Source organism: Hyaena hyaena, unplaced genomic scaffold (genome assembly GCF_003009895.1).
Source record: "Hyaena hyaena isolate Hyena2069 unplaced genomic scaffold, ASM300989v1 scaffold_1428, whole genome shotgun sequence".
Taxonomy (NCBI): Eukaryota; Metazoa; Chordata; class Mammalia; order Carnivora; family Hyaenidae; genus Hyaena; species Hyaena hyaena.
The window spans coordinates 305,779-321,521 of record NW_024082051.1 but is presented as its reverse complement, the minus strand read 5'-3'; the positions used below and the strand labels follow the sequence as shown (position 1 = coordinate 321,521).

The 15,743-nt window shown below is 45.5% G+C and overlaps 1 long non-coding RNA gene across 1 annotated transcript in view; it reads right to left on the bottom strand.

Moving 5' to 3' along the window:
* LOC120225460 overlaps positions 1 to 7,778 on the bottom strand; it is a 21,218-nt gene extending 13,440 nt beyond the window's left edge. The window contains exons 1-2 of the long non-coding RNA XR_005526814.1: positions 7,727 to 7,778; positions 4,832 to 4,910 (exon numbers count right to left, since the gene is read on the bottom strand). This is a non-coding gene — a long non-coding RNA (uncharacterized LOC120225460). The remainder of the gene's footprint in view (positions 1 to 4,831; positions 4,911 to 7,726) is intronic.
* Positions 7,779 to 15,743: the final 7,965 nt, after the last annotated feature.

Sequence of the window (15,743 nt, the reverse complement as noted above, 5' to 3'; positions counted from 1 at the left end):
CCCCTGTGAATCCCCCTCCTCCTGCCCCTGCAAGGGTGCCATCAGTGAATAGAGACCAGGAAGACCTGAGCCCGGAGCCCTGCGCCGCTCCCTCCCCCGCCCTCCACGCCCCACAGGAGCCTCTCCTCCTTTTTTCCCACATGTCTTCCCTTATCTTGTTTTTGATTATTTTTTTCCGGTTTTGTTTTAAGCTATTTTCATTAAATCATTTACATTTTACATCGTACGACTCCTGAGCACTGACTGCACTCACAGCCCTGGGCGACCAGCCACAGGATACTGTGCAGAGGATCTCAGTCCCCAAGGGACACCGCGTCCCCGAAGCCCTCACTCCCCACTAGTCCCTTGCCCCGGCCCTGGGAGCCCCTCATCTGCGTTCTCTCTGTTCTGGTACCTTCTCCGGATGTTTCCTATAAATGAAGGCATGCAAAAGATACCTTCTGTCAGCAAACATATTTTAACATGGGACACAATAATTCTTGTGATTTTTGAGACAAAATTTTTCATATTTGATATTGAAATCCCAGATGGCTAAAGATTCGATGTGCAAAACGAGGCCTTTGTGGTGAAAATGGGCACCATCTTGGGGTGGAGACCCAGTTCGTCCTGGGCCACGTCAGCCTGACACCAGACAGGACACGGCTGATCTTCCTGTGGCCCGAAGAGAAGCAGGGAAATGCAGGAATGTGGACGGACGCCCCACAGAGGGGAAAGCCGTCCTCACAAGCCCAGGCCAGAGAAAGGGTTCCCAGGCCTCTGGGCCAGAAAAGGCTCCAAAGCCAATGTGTTCACTGGGATGACGACCAAACACCTACACGTCCAGGGGGAGGCGACCCCCATGGGGAGCAGGTGTCAGAGATGCGGGACGTCCCCGGAAGGACTCAGGCTAATGAAACCCTGGGGACAGGTGCCTGGGTGGCTCAGTTAAGCCTCTGACTCTTGGTTTCAGTTCAGGTCACGATCTCATGGTTCGTGAGTTCCAGGCTCTGTGATGACAGGGTGGAGCCTGCTTGGCATTCTTTCTCTCCCTCTCTCTCTTTCCCTTAAAATCAGTAAAAAAGAAATAAAGAAAGCGAGAGACAGAGATAGAAACAAGAAACAAGAAACATTACGGGCAGCGCTGGTCACCTTCAGACCAGCAGGTTTTCGGCTGGGGAAGCAGCAGCCCAGGTGACCACGTGAGGAAGCATATCCCCCAGCAGATCCCCAGACAGACGTGGGATGGGCACCCCTTTCTGGGGAACAGTGCGCAGCCCCAATCCGCGTTCGCAGGTGTAGACCCTCCCCGTGCAGCGCTGTCCAGGGTCAGCTGAGAAGCTCTGGCACAGCGTGTGCACCCGTGCGTGTGCGGCAAGGCGGGTGTCTGGTGTGTGCGCCTCCTGACCCTGCTTTCCCCAGGGCTGGGCGCTGGCCACTCAAGCCTCTCCCTCTGCATTCTGTGTCCACACATCAGAATTTCCAAAGAACTCTGGCTCTGGACCGTGGGCCATTTCTGAATTTTTACTCCCATCTTCCTGAAGGCATCAACCGCATGCATAAATATCTCATTTTTTTAGGACACACACCATCAAGTGGAGTTTCTAGGCCCAAAGTCATATACTTTTAAGGTACAAGCCTCGACTTCCAAACTCCACGCTCTCCTTTCCACTTAGAGCCTTGTTTGAGAAAGCAGGGGTGCAGACCCTCTGGGACTATGATCTCCAGGAGGGGTGGGGTGGGCGAGCTCTGAGTGGTGTCAGCAGTGCACCTGGGGTGAGCGGCCTAGCAGGGACAGCTAGCAGGGACACCCATCCTGTCCCACACCTGCACCCACAACCGTGGCAGGTGATGTGGAAGGGGCGACACTCCTATGGGTAGTTCCACAGCTGGTGCTGGAGCCTCTCTGGCTCAATGATGGCTCTGATCTCGGAACTGGCACCAGAGCCAAAGCTCTAGCTGGTCCCATCTCTGAAGCTGGTGCGAGAGGCAGTGATGGACCTGTCTCTAGCTCTGGGGAAGCCTCCAGAGAGGACCCAGGCCTGGGTCTGCGGCTGGACAGAGCTCTTGAGCTGGCTCCAACCTTGGCACTGAAGCTAGAGCTACTGCTGTAGACCCTGGGACTGACGCTGCCTCTGAGCACTGAGCGGCTGCTGGAGAGGCTTTAGCCTTGGGTCTGGAACTGAAGGTGGCTGTGGATCCAGGGCTAGTGACATAGCTGGTGCTAGAGTCAGGGTGGATCCAATCCCGAAAGTGGTGCAGGAGCTGTCCATGGTGGGAACACTTGTGTGAGCCTGGCCTCTGGTTGTGGAGTCATAGTGGGTCCAATCCCGGAACTGGTGCGGGAGCTGTCCATGTGGGAACACTTGTGTGAGCCTGGCCTCTGGTTGTGGAGTCATAGTGGATCCAATCCTGGAACTGGTGCGGGAGCTGTTCATGGTGTGAAACCTGGTGTCAGAGCTGCCTCAGGGTTTGTAGTCATGTTGGATAATCCCAGAACTGGTGCGGGAGCTGTCCATGGTAGGAACGCTTGTGTGAGCCCTGCCTCTGGTTTTGGGGTCATAGTGGGTCCAATCCTGGAACCGGTGCGGGAGCTGTCCATGGTGTCAGAGCCGGTGTCAGAGCTGCCTCTGGCTTTGGAGCTGGCTCTCATTCTGGCCGTGATGCCAGGTCTGGTTCTTGGGGCTCTAGTTGCATAGACAGTCTTAGATCTGGCTCTGCAGCTGGTGGTTATATGGTGGGGGAGCCGGCTGCAGCTCTGGTGCTGGCTGCACCTATGGAAACAGTGTCAGGGCAGAGGCTGACCCTAGAGCCGGCACTAGAGCAGACACAGGATCTGGCACAGGACTCAGTGACAGAGCTAGTGCCAAAGCATGATCTAGCTGTGATGCTGGTGCTGGAGCTGCTTCTTTCTCTTGACGTGGCATTGGCTCTACGTCCACCACTGGTACCCAAGGCAGCGTTCGCTCTGGAGCTGGTGCAGGAGCTGACACTTGTGGGGGCTCCTGGCCTCGACCTGGTATGAGAATTGTTGCTCTTACAGTTTCTAGCTCTGAATTCGGTGCTGACTCTAGTTCTGGATCCAGTGCTAGAGCGGGTGCTGGAGCTGGCTCCCCCTTGCAACCTGGCACCGGCACTGAATGGGTATTGCACTGCTTCTCACTCTAAAGTGGGCACTAGAACTGCCACTGGGGCTGACACAGGAGTTGCTGAGTGAGCTGCCTCTCTCTCTGGGGGCGGTGCTCCAGCTGGCATCGAGGCAGCACTAGCTTGTGGCATAACACCAACCTTGACCATAGAACTGGTGCTGGAGCTAAAGCTGGAGCTGTCTTTATCTTGGCTGCTGAATCATTGTCAGACCTGAAGTTGATTCCAGCCTTGAAGCTGGCTTGACCTCTGGCGCTAGAGCTGGCTCTGGCTCTGGATCCAGTGCTGGCTCTAGTTCTGAGCTGCTAACGAACTGGCTGTAAGAGTGGATCAGATGCAGAGGCCGGTAACAGCATTGACTCTGAGTTGGAGCTTTGGCTGGAGGTGGCTGGCTCTGCAGATCTCTCAAGCCCTTGAGCTGGCGCAGGAGAAGGCTCTTGGGTGGGAGCCGCTGTTGATGCTAATTCTGGACCTGACACTGGCTTGAGAGACGCTTCTAATGCCAGAGCTGCCTTTAGCTTTCGTGGTGCCGTCAGAACCGATGCAGGAGCAGGCTCTGGTTCACTCCTGCCATTATCTGTTGCCCTGCAGTTTATGTTGGGTCTGATCCAAACTCCAGAGCTGGAGTGTGCTGGAGCTGGTGAGTTGGTGGATGACCAACTGGGGTCATCTGTCTCTGCAGCTGGGGGAGACAGCTGGCGCGGAAGCTGGTTCTAGCCCTTCAGCGGGTCCAGGAGCTGGTTCTGGGGCTGGCGGCAGGTCTAGCGCTTTTACATGAGCTGATGTTAGAAGTATGGCTCTGGGTTGACACTAGATCTGGTGAACGAGCTGGCCCTATCTCTGCACCTGGCAGTGGCTGTCCATCTGGAAGGGGCATGAAAGCCGGTTCCGGCTCCAGCTCCAGAAAAGCCGCAAGAGCTGGTGCTGGAACTGGCTCTGCTCTGGACCTGCCACCCTTTCAATTGCTGGGCTTGTGCCAGAAATGGCTCTACTCTGTTTTGGTACCAGAACTGGTGCTAGAGCTGGCCCTGAAGGTGGTACTAGCTTTGGAGCTGGTGGTCGAGTGGGCACTGTGCTTGGCACTGGTGCTGCAAGAGGAGAAAGGTTTGCCACATGAGCACCTGTCCATGTGCCTTTGCAAAACCAGAAAACGTTCCAGCACCGGACAGAGAAGCCCCAGCGCAAGAATTCACCCCAAGGCATCTTCCTCGCCTGTACCCCGGATGCGTGAATATCAGATAAATGTCTCTTCTTCCTTTCCTTGTCTTCTTATCGTATAACAGAATATAAGAGCTTTGATAAGAGTTAATGTCACAGCATAGGATGTAAGTTCCAGGGTATGAAAGCAAAGTGTGGGCATCATGTAAGAACTAATCCCTGGGGAGAGAATTAGTATGGTTTAGCTGTACACAGACAGCTCTGCCATGTTAGGAGGGAGAATGATGTGCTTACTGTCTTTATCCGGAAATTAAACTGCAGAACCCCGACTAACACAGCGCTACCATGTCTTCCCATTCCCAGTTTAGAGTGGCTGTGGTTTGCGGGCCTTCAGGACCGAGTGCCAGGTAGTGTGCAGGCAAAGTGTATCCGCAGCCCAGACCTCGTGCTGCGCACTGGGCCCTGCGGGCGTTTCCACGGAATGCAGAGAAACGCCTGGCTGAGGCTTTCCTGGCTCACAACACACAGATGACCCTCCAAGCCCTCTTACCTGTAACAGGCCAACTTGTGGACGCAGAGCTGCCACGCATGAGAGTGGCTAGAAACACCATCGTCACCCAAATAATCTCCTGGAATAAAAAGCAGATACGTGGGGCCTCAGAAAATACACCAAAAACAGTATTTCCAGGGCGTGGGCCCCACAACAGGAAGTCGGCGCAGGAGGTGCTCTCGGCCCTCTAACATGTGTCTCGGGTAAGCAGGGGATTTTGCCTAGTGGTCATTAGACATTAGGACACATGCCCGATATGCTCTGTGTCCTGTGCAGTCTCTCCTTTCATGCTAAATATTGTCACTCTACAGTCAGCACAGAGAAGAGGAAATTACATCATACGCATGCCAGAGGGAGCTGCCCCCTTGACAATTGTCATTAATGTCTCGATTTCTAACTTTCACTTGTGGGGGCTTCCTCTACACTGGTCCACCCCCAGGTACACAGCAGCTCGAAGATGGGTAACCGGGATCCAGAGCTCTAGACTCTTCTCTCACGCATCCTGCAGCAAGGGTTTCATAGCTAACGTCCTATCAGCTTGCAGAAAAGTTGTGTGTGTTTGTGTGAGGGGAAAGATGGAAGAAGGGGGAAAGAGAGATGAATTCATGGTTTACAAGCTGCTGTAAAAGCTGATTGCCATTACGTGCAGAAAACCCTTTGACAAAATTGAACACCACTTCATGATACGCACACTCATAGCAGAAAAGGAAGGGAACTTCCTGAGCCTCATCAAGGACATTTGTGACCAATCCACAGCTCCCATCACCTGGAATGGAGAAAAGACTGGAAGCCGCGTCCCTGAGGTCCAGAGTGAGACGGGCAGGGCCCACTTTCCCCAACTGGGGTCCACGTTATCCTGGACGGTTCAGTCATATCAAAGAGGCAAGAGAGGGAAATCAAATGCATCTGGACTAGAGGGGATATAGTAAAACGACGCCTATTTGCAAATGACATGGCCTTGTTTCTAGGAAATCATACAGGAAACGCAGAAAAGCTTGTGGAAATCATCAAATAGTTGAGCGAGGCTGCAGGATACAAGAACAGTACAAAAAAAATCGCAAATGTATGAGAAAGTAAACTGGTGCAGCCAATGTGGATAACAGCACGGAAGTTCCTTGGACATGAAAATAGAACCATATAACCCAGCAACTCCATTTTGGGTATTTACCCAAAGGAAATAAAAGCATGAACTTAAAAATCTATCTTATGCCCACCCGTGTTCATGGCAGCATTCCTTATAGAGAAGTGGAAGCAAGCCCAGTGTCCATGACGGATGAATGGATAAAGAAGATGTGGGGGTTTGTGCACCTATTTATGGACATAGAATGGACTATTACTCAGCCATAAAAAGCAGGAAATCCACTTGTAACAACACAAACCAGGATATGATGCTAAGGGAAATAAGTCAGACAGAGAGGAGAAAATATCCTATCTCACTTCTATGTGGAATCTTAAAAACAGAGCTCAGAAAGCTCACAGACACAGAGGACACACCGGTGGTTGCCGGAGGCAGGGGGTAAGGGATGAGCAAACGGGTGAAGGTGGTCATGAGCTACACTCTGCCAGTAATGAAATAAATGAGTTTAGGGATGTGCGGCACAGTCACTAGAGATAACACCGTATCGTACATTTGGAAACTGCAAAGAGGAAACTCGTAAATGTCTCCGTAACAAGAAAAAATGTGCAGCTGAGTGTGGAGACGGACGTTCACTGGACCTGCCGTGTGATCCATTAGGAATGTACACGGCTGTCTATCATGATGGTATAGACGGAACTAACAGAATGCCACGTGTCAGTTAAAATAAAATCAGCGGCGCCTGGGTGGCTCAGTACGTTAATCGACCGACTTCAGTTCATGTCATGATTTCGCCATCTGTGGGTTTGAGCCCCACGTCGGACTCTGTGCTGACAGCTCTGAGCCTGGAGCTGCTTCGGATCTTGTATCTCCCTCTCTGTCTGCCCCTCCCCTGCTTGTGCTCTGTCTCTCTGTCTCAAAAATAAACATGAAAAGTAGGTGCACTGAAAGCATCATGAAAGCTAGAAGACACCCTACTGAGCGGGACAACGTATCAGTTAATGACATAGGTCATAAGAGACCTGCATGTAGAATATATATTGAATCCTACAGCTCAATAGTAAGAAACTACTCATCCAGTTTAATAATGGGAAATGCCGCTGAGTAGACATTTCTCAAAAGAAAAGAAAAACCAGTGGCCAACAATGTTTACCATCACTCGTTAGGATGGAAGTGCAGTCAAAGCCACAAGGAGATACGAGTTCACATCCACCAGAATGGCTGTCGTTAAAAAGGTAGACATTAAACAGAGTTGGCAAGAATCAGTAGAAATTGGGCTCCTCCTACATTGCTGGGAGAAATATCCAATGGTGTAGCCCTTTGGGGGACGGTCTAGCAATTCTTCCATATGTAGACACAGAGTTTCCATATGATCCAGTCCATCATACCCCAGAGAAATGAAAACTACGGAGAGCCTGACGGTGAGTGTTCACAGCATGATGACTCACAATCGCCCACAGATAGAAACACCCCCAATGTCCAACGATTGCTGAGTGGATGAACAGAACATGGTCTGTCTACACAAGGAAAGCGATTTGAAAACTATTATTTGGCCTGAGACAGCCTGAATGACTGCCACATGCGACACACCCTGACAACACCAGCTGCGTTAAAGGAGCCTCAGGAAACGGCGTCTCTGTCACTCTGTGTCTAGAAAAGGCCGGACACAGACAGCCTCGTCACAGCTGTGCACCTGCTACCAGGTCATGGCAGGAAACATGACCCCAGGTGTGCGTCTCCCCACAGCCGGGGGGGGGGGGGCTCAGTGAGGGCAGAGGTGGGGATGGGGCCCCTTTGGTGCGGTGGACCAGCTCTCTCACCTCCAGGAGGAGTGGGGTCCCCGATCCTTCATGGAGAGACGGAGGTCTCCCGTTGGCCCCTCCGTACACCAACAGGAGACTTGCGGACACTGTGCTAAGTGAAATCTCTCAGAAAGACAAATACCCTATGGTCTCACTTATATGTGGACTCTAAAAAGCAAAAAAAAAAAAAAAAAAAAAAAAAAAAAAAAAAAAAAAAAAAAAAAAAAAAAAAAAAAAAAAAAAAAAAAAAAAAAAAAACCCCATAAATTCATAAGACACAGAGAACAGAGGATTGGTGGCTGCGTAGAGGGTGCACAAACTAGGCGAAGGTGGTCAAAAGGTACAGATTCCCAGTTATAAAGTCAGTCAGTCCTAGGGATGTAATGTGCAGCATGACAACAAATAAATAGTAAAGTGCATTAAATAGAAACACACATAAAGCAAGGTATATACTAATCATTTGATGAAAATATTCTGACCAGGGGATTACAGAAACCTATCCCTATTTACTTCCCCTCGGAGCAATGGTTCCATATTCACTCATCAGGGTTTGTGGCGACTTTAGAGAGCATTAGTCGCTGTGAATAACAAGAATTGACTATACTTTAAATTAAATGATTTAAAATTCAGGTATCAGTTACATTAGTGACATATAAAGGGCTCAAAAGCCACACATACCTAATGGCTAACATACTAGATACAGACTTCCATCGGTGCACAAAATAAGTATTGAACAGTGCTGCTTTACAGTTATTCCAGAGAATTACTCGAGGGCTACTCTAGCAAGTATCTCAGAGTACAATCCTGATCCTCTAGGCCTGGTCACAGGCTGCTCCTCCTGGTGGCAGTAACTTCTGAACTACCCTTGAGGTAGTGTCTTCTCACTGATCTTTGTATAAAAGTATCACCTCCATTTTCTGAGTTATGAATTCTTGTCGTTTGGCCTCTCCTACAATGCATCTTTGTGCCCTAGTGATCTGCAAAAACATCTGTTTTTCTTAGAGGACTCTCTAAAAAGCAGTACGTCCATTGAAGCAACCAGTAAACTGAGGGGAAAAATATGGCAGAACCAACTTTTTTTTTAACTCCGGATTCTAATCAAGTACTTAGAGAAATCAGGGTGGTACTACTCATTGAAGAAAGAGACTGAAAGTTTGATGAAAGTGTTGTAGTGCTTTGTTTACCTGCCCACCACCCTCCACTTCCCAACTTTCAGCAGTGACCACAGACACAGGAGGCCATGTTCTTTATGTGGCTTGCTGGTGTCAGGGCCACAGTAGAGGTGGCAACATGGACCTTGTTCTAGAAAACTTGTAGTTGTGCATTTGACTTGTCTGGTGATGACCTGAGGGAGCATCAGAGAAACCTCCCTTTGTTTTGCACACTCAGCAGCTTTACGAGAAATGTCAAGCAAATTTAAAGACATACTACCCAGGGGCACCTGGGGCAAGGGAGGGCGGTGGGGCAGTTAGCAGAAAGAACCAATAGTCTGGATAGGAGAAGGCAGAAGAGGATCATACTTGGAGGAACCAGGATGAACCTGGTTCAGGAACCAGCTTGAAGGGCTCCTGAGTGCACTGTGCTTGGCAAGCCCTGCCACATGCTAAGAAAAGACCTGAGAGAACCTTAAGACTTCATCTCTAGCCAGAGGGTCACCTGGGTGGCTCAGTCAGTTAAATATCCCACTCTTGATTCAGGTCATGATCTCACAATTCATAGGATTGCGCCCCATGTCGGTCTCTGTGCTGATGGCTCAGAAGCTGCTTGGGATTCTCCCTCTCTCCTCTCTCTCTCCGGGGCACCTGGGTGGTTCATTTGGTTAAGCGTCTGACCTCTGCTCAAGTCATGATCTCGTGGTTTGTGGGTTCAAGCCCTGCAATAGGCTCTGTGTTGACAGCTCAGAGCCTAGAGCCTGCAAAGTGTGGGAGAGGGTTTTTTCCTTTTCTTTTTGGTGCCAGATATTTAAGAAAATCTCTGCCATTGGCTCATTGCTGAAATAGCATGACACAGTTTGATGATCACACATGACAAGGAATATAATCCCTGCAAAACAAAACTAAAAAAAAGGTGTTTGGAAAAGTCATTTAAAAAGTAGACTCTTTTAGGTGTGCCTGGATGGCTTAGTTAAGCGTCCAAATTTTATTTTTCTTTTTTGCAGGGATAGAATTGCATTTTCTTATTATTTTTTTACAAATAGTTTATTGTCAAATTAGTTTCCACATAACACTCAGTGCTCATCCCCACAAGTGCCCTCCTCCATGCCCATCCCTCCTCCCCCCACATCCATCAGTCCTCAGTTTTTGTCAGCATTCAAGAGTCTCTCACAGTCTGCCTCTCTCCCTTTCCCCCACCATTTCCCCCCTTCTTCTCCCCCTTGTTCTTTAGTTAAGTTCCTCCTAATCCTCCTATACGTGCAAACATATGATATTTGTCCTTCTCTGCCTGACTTATTTCGCTCAGCATAACACCCTCAAGGTCCATCCATGTTGCTACACATGGCCAGATTTCATTGTTTCTCATTGCCATGTAGTATTCCATGGTATAGATAAACCACATCTTCTTGATCCATTCGTCCGTTGATGGACACTTAGGCTCTTTCCATGTTTTGGCTATTGTGGAGAGTGCTGCTATGAACGTTGGGGTACATGTGCTCCTATGCATCAGCATTTCTGTATCCCTTGGATAAATTCCCAGCAGTGCTATTGCTGGGTCATAGGGGAGTTCTATTGTTAGTTTCCTGAGGAACCTCCACACTGTTTTCCAGAGGGGCTGTACCAGTTTACATTCCCACCAACAGTGTAGGAGGGTGCCCGTTTCTCCACATCCTTGCTAGCATCTAGAGTTCTCCGATTTGCTCATTTTAGCCACTCTGACTGGTGTAAGGTGGTATCTCAGTGTGGTTTTGATTTGTATTTCCCTGATGAGGAGGGATGCTGAGCGTCGTTTCATGTGTCTGTTTGCCATCTGGATGTCCTCTTTAGAGAAGTGTCTGTTCATATCTTCTGCCCATTTCTTCACTGGGTTGTTTGTTTTTCGGGTGTGGAGTTTGGTGAGTTCCTTATAGATTCTGGATATTAACCCTTTATCTGATATGTCATTTGCAACTCTCTTTTCCCATTCCGTTGGTTGCCTATTAGTTTTGTGGGTTGTTTCCTTTGCTGTGCAGCAGCTTTTAATCTTGAGGAGGTCCCAGTCGTTTATTTTTGCTCTTGATTCCCTTGCTTTTGGGGATGTGTCAAGTAAGAAGTTGCTGCGGTGGAGGTCAAGGAGGTTGTTTCCTTTCTCCTCTAGGATGTTGATAGTTTCCTGTCTCACGTTCAGGTCCTTGATCCATTTTGAGTTTATTTTTGTGCATGGTGTGAGAAAATGATCTAGTTTCATTCTTCTGCATCTCGCTGTCCAGTTCTCCCAACACCATCTGTTAAAGAGGCTGTCCTTTTTCCATTGGATATTCTTTCCTGCTTTGTCAAAGATTAGTTGGCTGTATACTTTTGGGTCCACTTCTGAGTTCTCAATTCTGTCCCATTGGTCTATGTGTCTGTTTTTGTGCCAATACCATACTGTCTTGATGATGACAGCTTTGTAGTAGAGGGTAACGTCTGGGATGGTGATACCTTCCGTTTTGGTTTTATTTTTCAGTATTACTTTGGCTATTCGGGGTCTTTTGTGGTTCCATACAAATGTTAGGATAGTTTGCTCTAGTTTTGTGAAGTATGCTGGTGCAATTTTGATTGGAATTGCATTGAATGTGTAGATAGCTTTGGGTAGTAATGACATCTTAACTATATTTATTCTTCCTATCCGTGAGCATGGAATTTTTTTCCATTGCTTTGTGTCTTCTTCAATCTCCTTCATAAGTTTTCTATAGCTTTTATCATACAGATCTCTTGTATCCTTGGTTAGGTTTATTCCGAGGTATTTTATGGTTTTTTGTGCAATTGTGAATGGGATCAGTTTGATTTCTCTTTCTGTTGCTTCATTGTTGATGTATAAAAATGCAACCGATTTCTGTACATTGATTTTGTACCCTGCAACTTTGCTGAATTCTTGGATCAGTTCTAGTAGGCTTCTGGTGGAGTCTGTTGGGTTTTCTATGTAGAGTATCATGTCATCTGCGAAAAGTGAAAGTTTGACTTCCTCTTTGCCAATTCTGATGCCTTTGATTTCCTTTTGTTGTCTGATGGCTGATGCTAGGACTTCCAGCACTCTGTTAAACAACAGTGGTGAGAGTGGACATCCCTGTCGTGTTCCTGATCTCAGGGGGAAAGCTCTCAGTTTTTCCCCGTTGAGGATGATGTTAGGTGAAGGCTTCTCATAGATGGTTAAGCATCCAAATCTTGATTTTATGGTTTGTGAATTTGAGCCCCGCATCCAGCTCTGTGCAGTGTGAAGCTGGAGCCTGCTTGGGATTCTCTCTCTCCCTCCTCTTGCTACCCCTCCCTCACTCATGCTCTGTCTCTTTCTCTCTCTCTCCAAATAAATTAAAAAAAAAATTTTTTTTTACATTAGACAACTGCAGGCCTCAGGAAAAAATAACAGTAAACCTTGGAAAGGGAGAAAAAAGAGTTTTCCAGCATTATGATATTCAAAACATCCAGTTTTAAGAAAAAATATAGACTACAAGGCCTACCAAGAAACACTGGTAAAGATAACTATATAAATATTGGCTTGTAACTCCAGTTTTTGTTTATATAATTTAAAAAATTCATAAAACAATATTAATAAAACTAAATATACAAAGATGTAATTTGTGACAACAACACAAAGTGGGAGAGAGGATGGGGACTTATAGGAGCAAAGTTTTTGTATGCTATTAAAAACTAAGTATTAAGTCAAACCATGTTGTTCTAAAATTAGGATGCTAATTATAATCACCAGAATAACCTTAGGAAGAAACTTAAAAAAATACAGAAAAGGAAATGAGGGAATTCAGATGGTACAGTACCAAAACTAATCTAAAACAAAAGTAAACAGTGCTGGAAGAATTCAGGGAAAAAAGACGATCCTTGTAGAAATCAAATACAAAAATGACAGAAGTGCTTCTTAAGCACTTGAAATGTGAATGAATTAGATTCATTAATTAAAAGAAAGATGTTGGCAGAATGGATTATAAAAACATGATCCAATTCTATACTATATACAACTGAATCATTTTAGAGCCAAAGTCACAAACAGATTGAAAGTGAAAGAACGGAAAAATATATTCTATGCACTAGTAACCAATAGAAAGCTGACATGATTACTAATATCAGAAAATAGACTTGAAGTCAAAACTTGTGAGGAGACAAAAAAAAAAAGTAAGAAGTTCAATCCATCAAAATCATTAAGATACACAAACCAAAAAGCAATCCCCCTCCCCCAAATATGAAGCAACTATTGACAGAACTGAAGTAACAGACCTACAATAACAGTTGGAGACCTCAAGACCCCAATTTCAATGATGGAGAGATAGAACATCTAGACAGAATAATAAGGAAATTGAAGACTTGAAAAGCACTATTAACCAACTAGACCTAACAGACATAGAATACTCCACCTCTTCCTTGAAGCGTACATGGAGTATTCTGTAGGACACACCACATCCTAGGCAACCAAACAAATCTCAGTAAACTGAAAAAGATGGAAATCTTACAAAGCGTCTTCTCTGAACAAAATGCAATGAAGCTAGAAATCAATAAAGAAGGAAGAATGAAAAATTCCAAATATTTGGAAATTAACAAACTCATAACATGAGTCAACTATGAAATCACAAGGGAAATTAGAAAATACCTTGAGACAAATGAAAACAAAAACATAATTACTAAAACACAATACAGCAAAAGCAACAGTCATATTTCACACCTAGGTTGAAAAAGAATAATTGCTAATGAATAACCATAGTCCACACCTTAAGGAACTAAAAAAAAGCAAGCAAGCAAGCAAGCAAGGAAAAAAAAAAAAAAAAAAGAGAGCAAACAAAACCAAAAGCTACTAAATTAAGGAAATAATAAAGCACAGATAGAGTATAGAAAAATAAGAGAAAACCAACAAAACCAAAAGTTGGTTCTTTGAAGATGTCAACAAAATTCATACACCTTTTAGACTAAGGGAAAAAAACCCATGAATAACTAAAATCAGAAATGAAAGTTGAGGATATTATGAACCTTACAAAGATAAAAATACTAACATTTTAGATAATGTAATTCAAAAGGACAAATTCCTAGAAATATATAAATTATAAAAATTGACTCAAGAAGAAATAGAAAATCTGAACAGACCTATTATCTGGTAAGACTGAATTAGCATAAAAAACCTCCTAACAGAGACCTGAAACCATAAAACTCCCAGAAAAAAAATAGGCAGTAATCTCTTTGAAATGTCACAGAAACATTTTTCTAAATATGTCTCCAGAGTCAAGGAAAACAAAAGCAAAAATAAACTATTGAGACAACATTAAAATAAAAAGGTTTGCACAGCAAAGGAAACAATCAACATAATAAAAAGGCAGCCTACTGAATGGGAGAAGATATTTGCAAATGATATATACAATAAGGGGTTAACATCAAAAATCTATTACTCCTACAACTCAACACCAAAAAACCCCAAGTAAATCAATTAAAAATGGGCATTGGTGCCTAGGTGGCTCAGTCAGTTAAGTGTCCAACTCTTGATTTCGACTCAGGTCATGATCTCATGGTTCCTGAGTTCAAGCCTGATGCTGGGCTCTGTGCTGACGGTGTGAAGCCTGCTTGGGATTCTTGCTCTCTCCTTCTCTCTCTCTCTCCTCTGCCTGTCCCCAATTTACGCACATTCTCTCTCTCAAATAAATAAACATTTTTTAAAAATGGGCAGAGGAGGGGCGCCTGGGTGGCTTAGTCGGTTGAGCGTCCGACTTTCGCTTGGGTCATGATCTCGCGCGGTTCGTGGGTTCGAGCCCTGCGTCGGGCTCTGTGCTGACTGCCAGCTCAGAGCCTGGAGCCTGTTTCAGTCTGTGACTCCCTCTCTCTCTGACCCTCCCCCTGCTCATGCTGTCTCTCTCTCTCTCTCCTAGAAATAAATAAAACATTTAAAAAAAAAAATGGGCAGAGGACCTGAATATTTTTCAAAAAAAAAAAAAAAAAGACTTAAAGATGGACAATAGACACATGAAAAGATGCTCAACATCACTAATCATCATGGATGTGCAAATCAAAACCACAGTGAGATACCACCTCACACTTATCAGGATGGCTAAAATCAAACACACAAAAAACAAGATTGGTCAGGATGTGGAGAAAGAGTAACCCTTGTCCACGTTGGTGGGAAGGCCAACTGGTCTAGCTACTGTGAAACACAGTATGGAGGTTCCTAAAAAATTTAAAATAGAATTACCCTTTGATCCAGTAAGTCCACTACTTGGTATGTACCTAAAGGAGATAAAAACACTAATTTGAAAATATATATGCACCCTTCCTTTTATTGCAGCATTACTTACAATAGCCAAGGTATGGAAGCAGCCCAAGTGCCCACAGATTGATGAATGGATAAAAAAGATGGTATATATACAGTGGAATATTACTCAGCCATAAAAAAGAATTAAATCTTATTTGCAACAACACCTAGAGGGCATAATGCTAAATGAAATAAGTCAGAGAAAGAAAAATACCATATGATTTCACTCATATATGGAATTTAAGAAATAAAAGAAACTAACAAAGAAAAAAAGGCAAGTAAAAAACCAGACTCTTAAACAGAGAACTGGTGGTCGCCAGAGGGGATGAGAGTCGGGGAGGGTGAAAGAGACAAAGGGGATCAAGAGTGCACTATCTTAACGAGCACTCAGAAAGTACAGAATTGTACACCTGAAACTAAATCTAAAATATCTCCCAACAAAGAGCAGGCCAGCACTGAGGTGACTTCACTGGTGAATTCTACAAAACATTTAAAGAAGAATTAACACCAACCCTGCTCAAACTCTTTTAAGAAATACCAGAGAAGGGAAAACTTTCTAACTCATTCATAAGAGACCTTATGAACTCTGATACAAAAATCCTCAACAAAATACTAGCAAACAGAT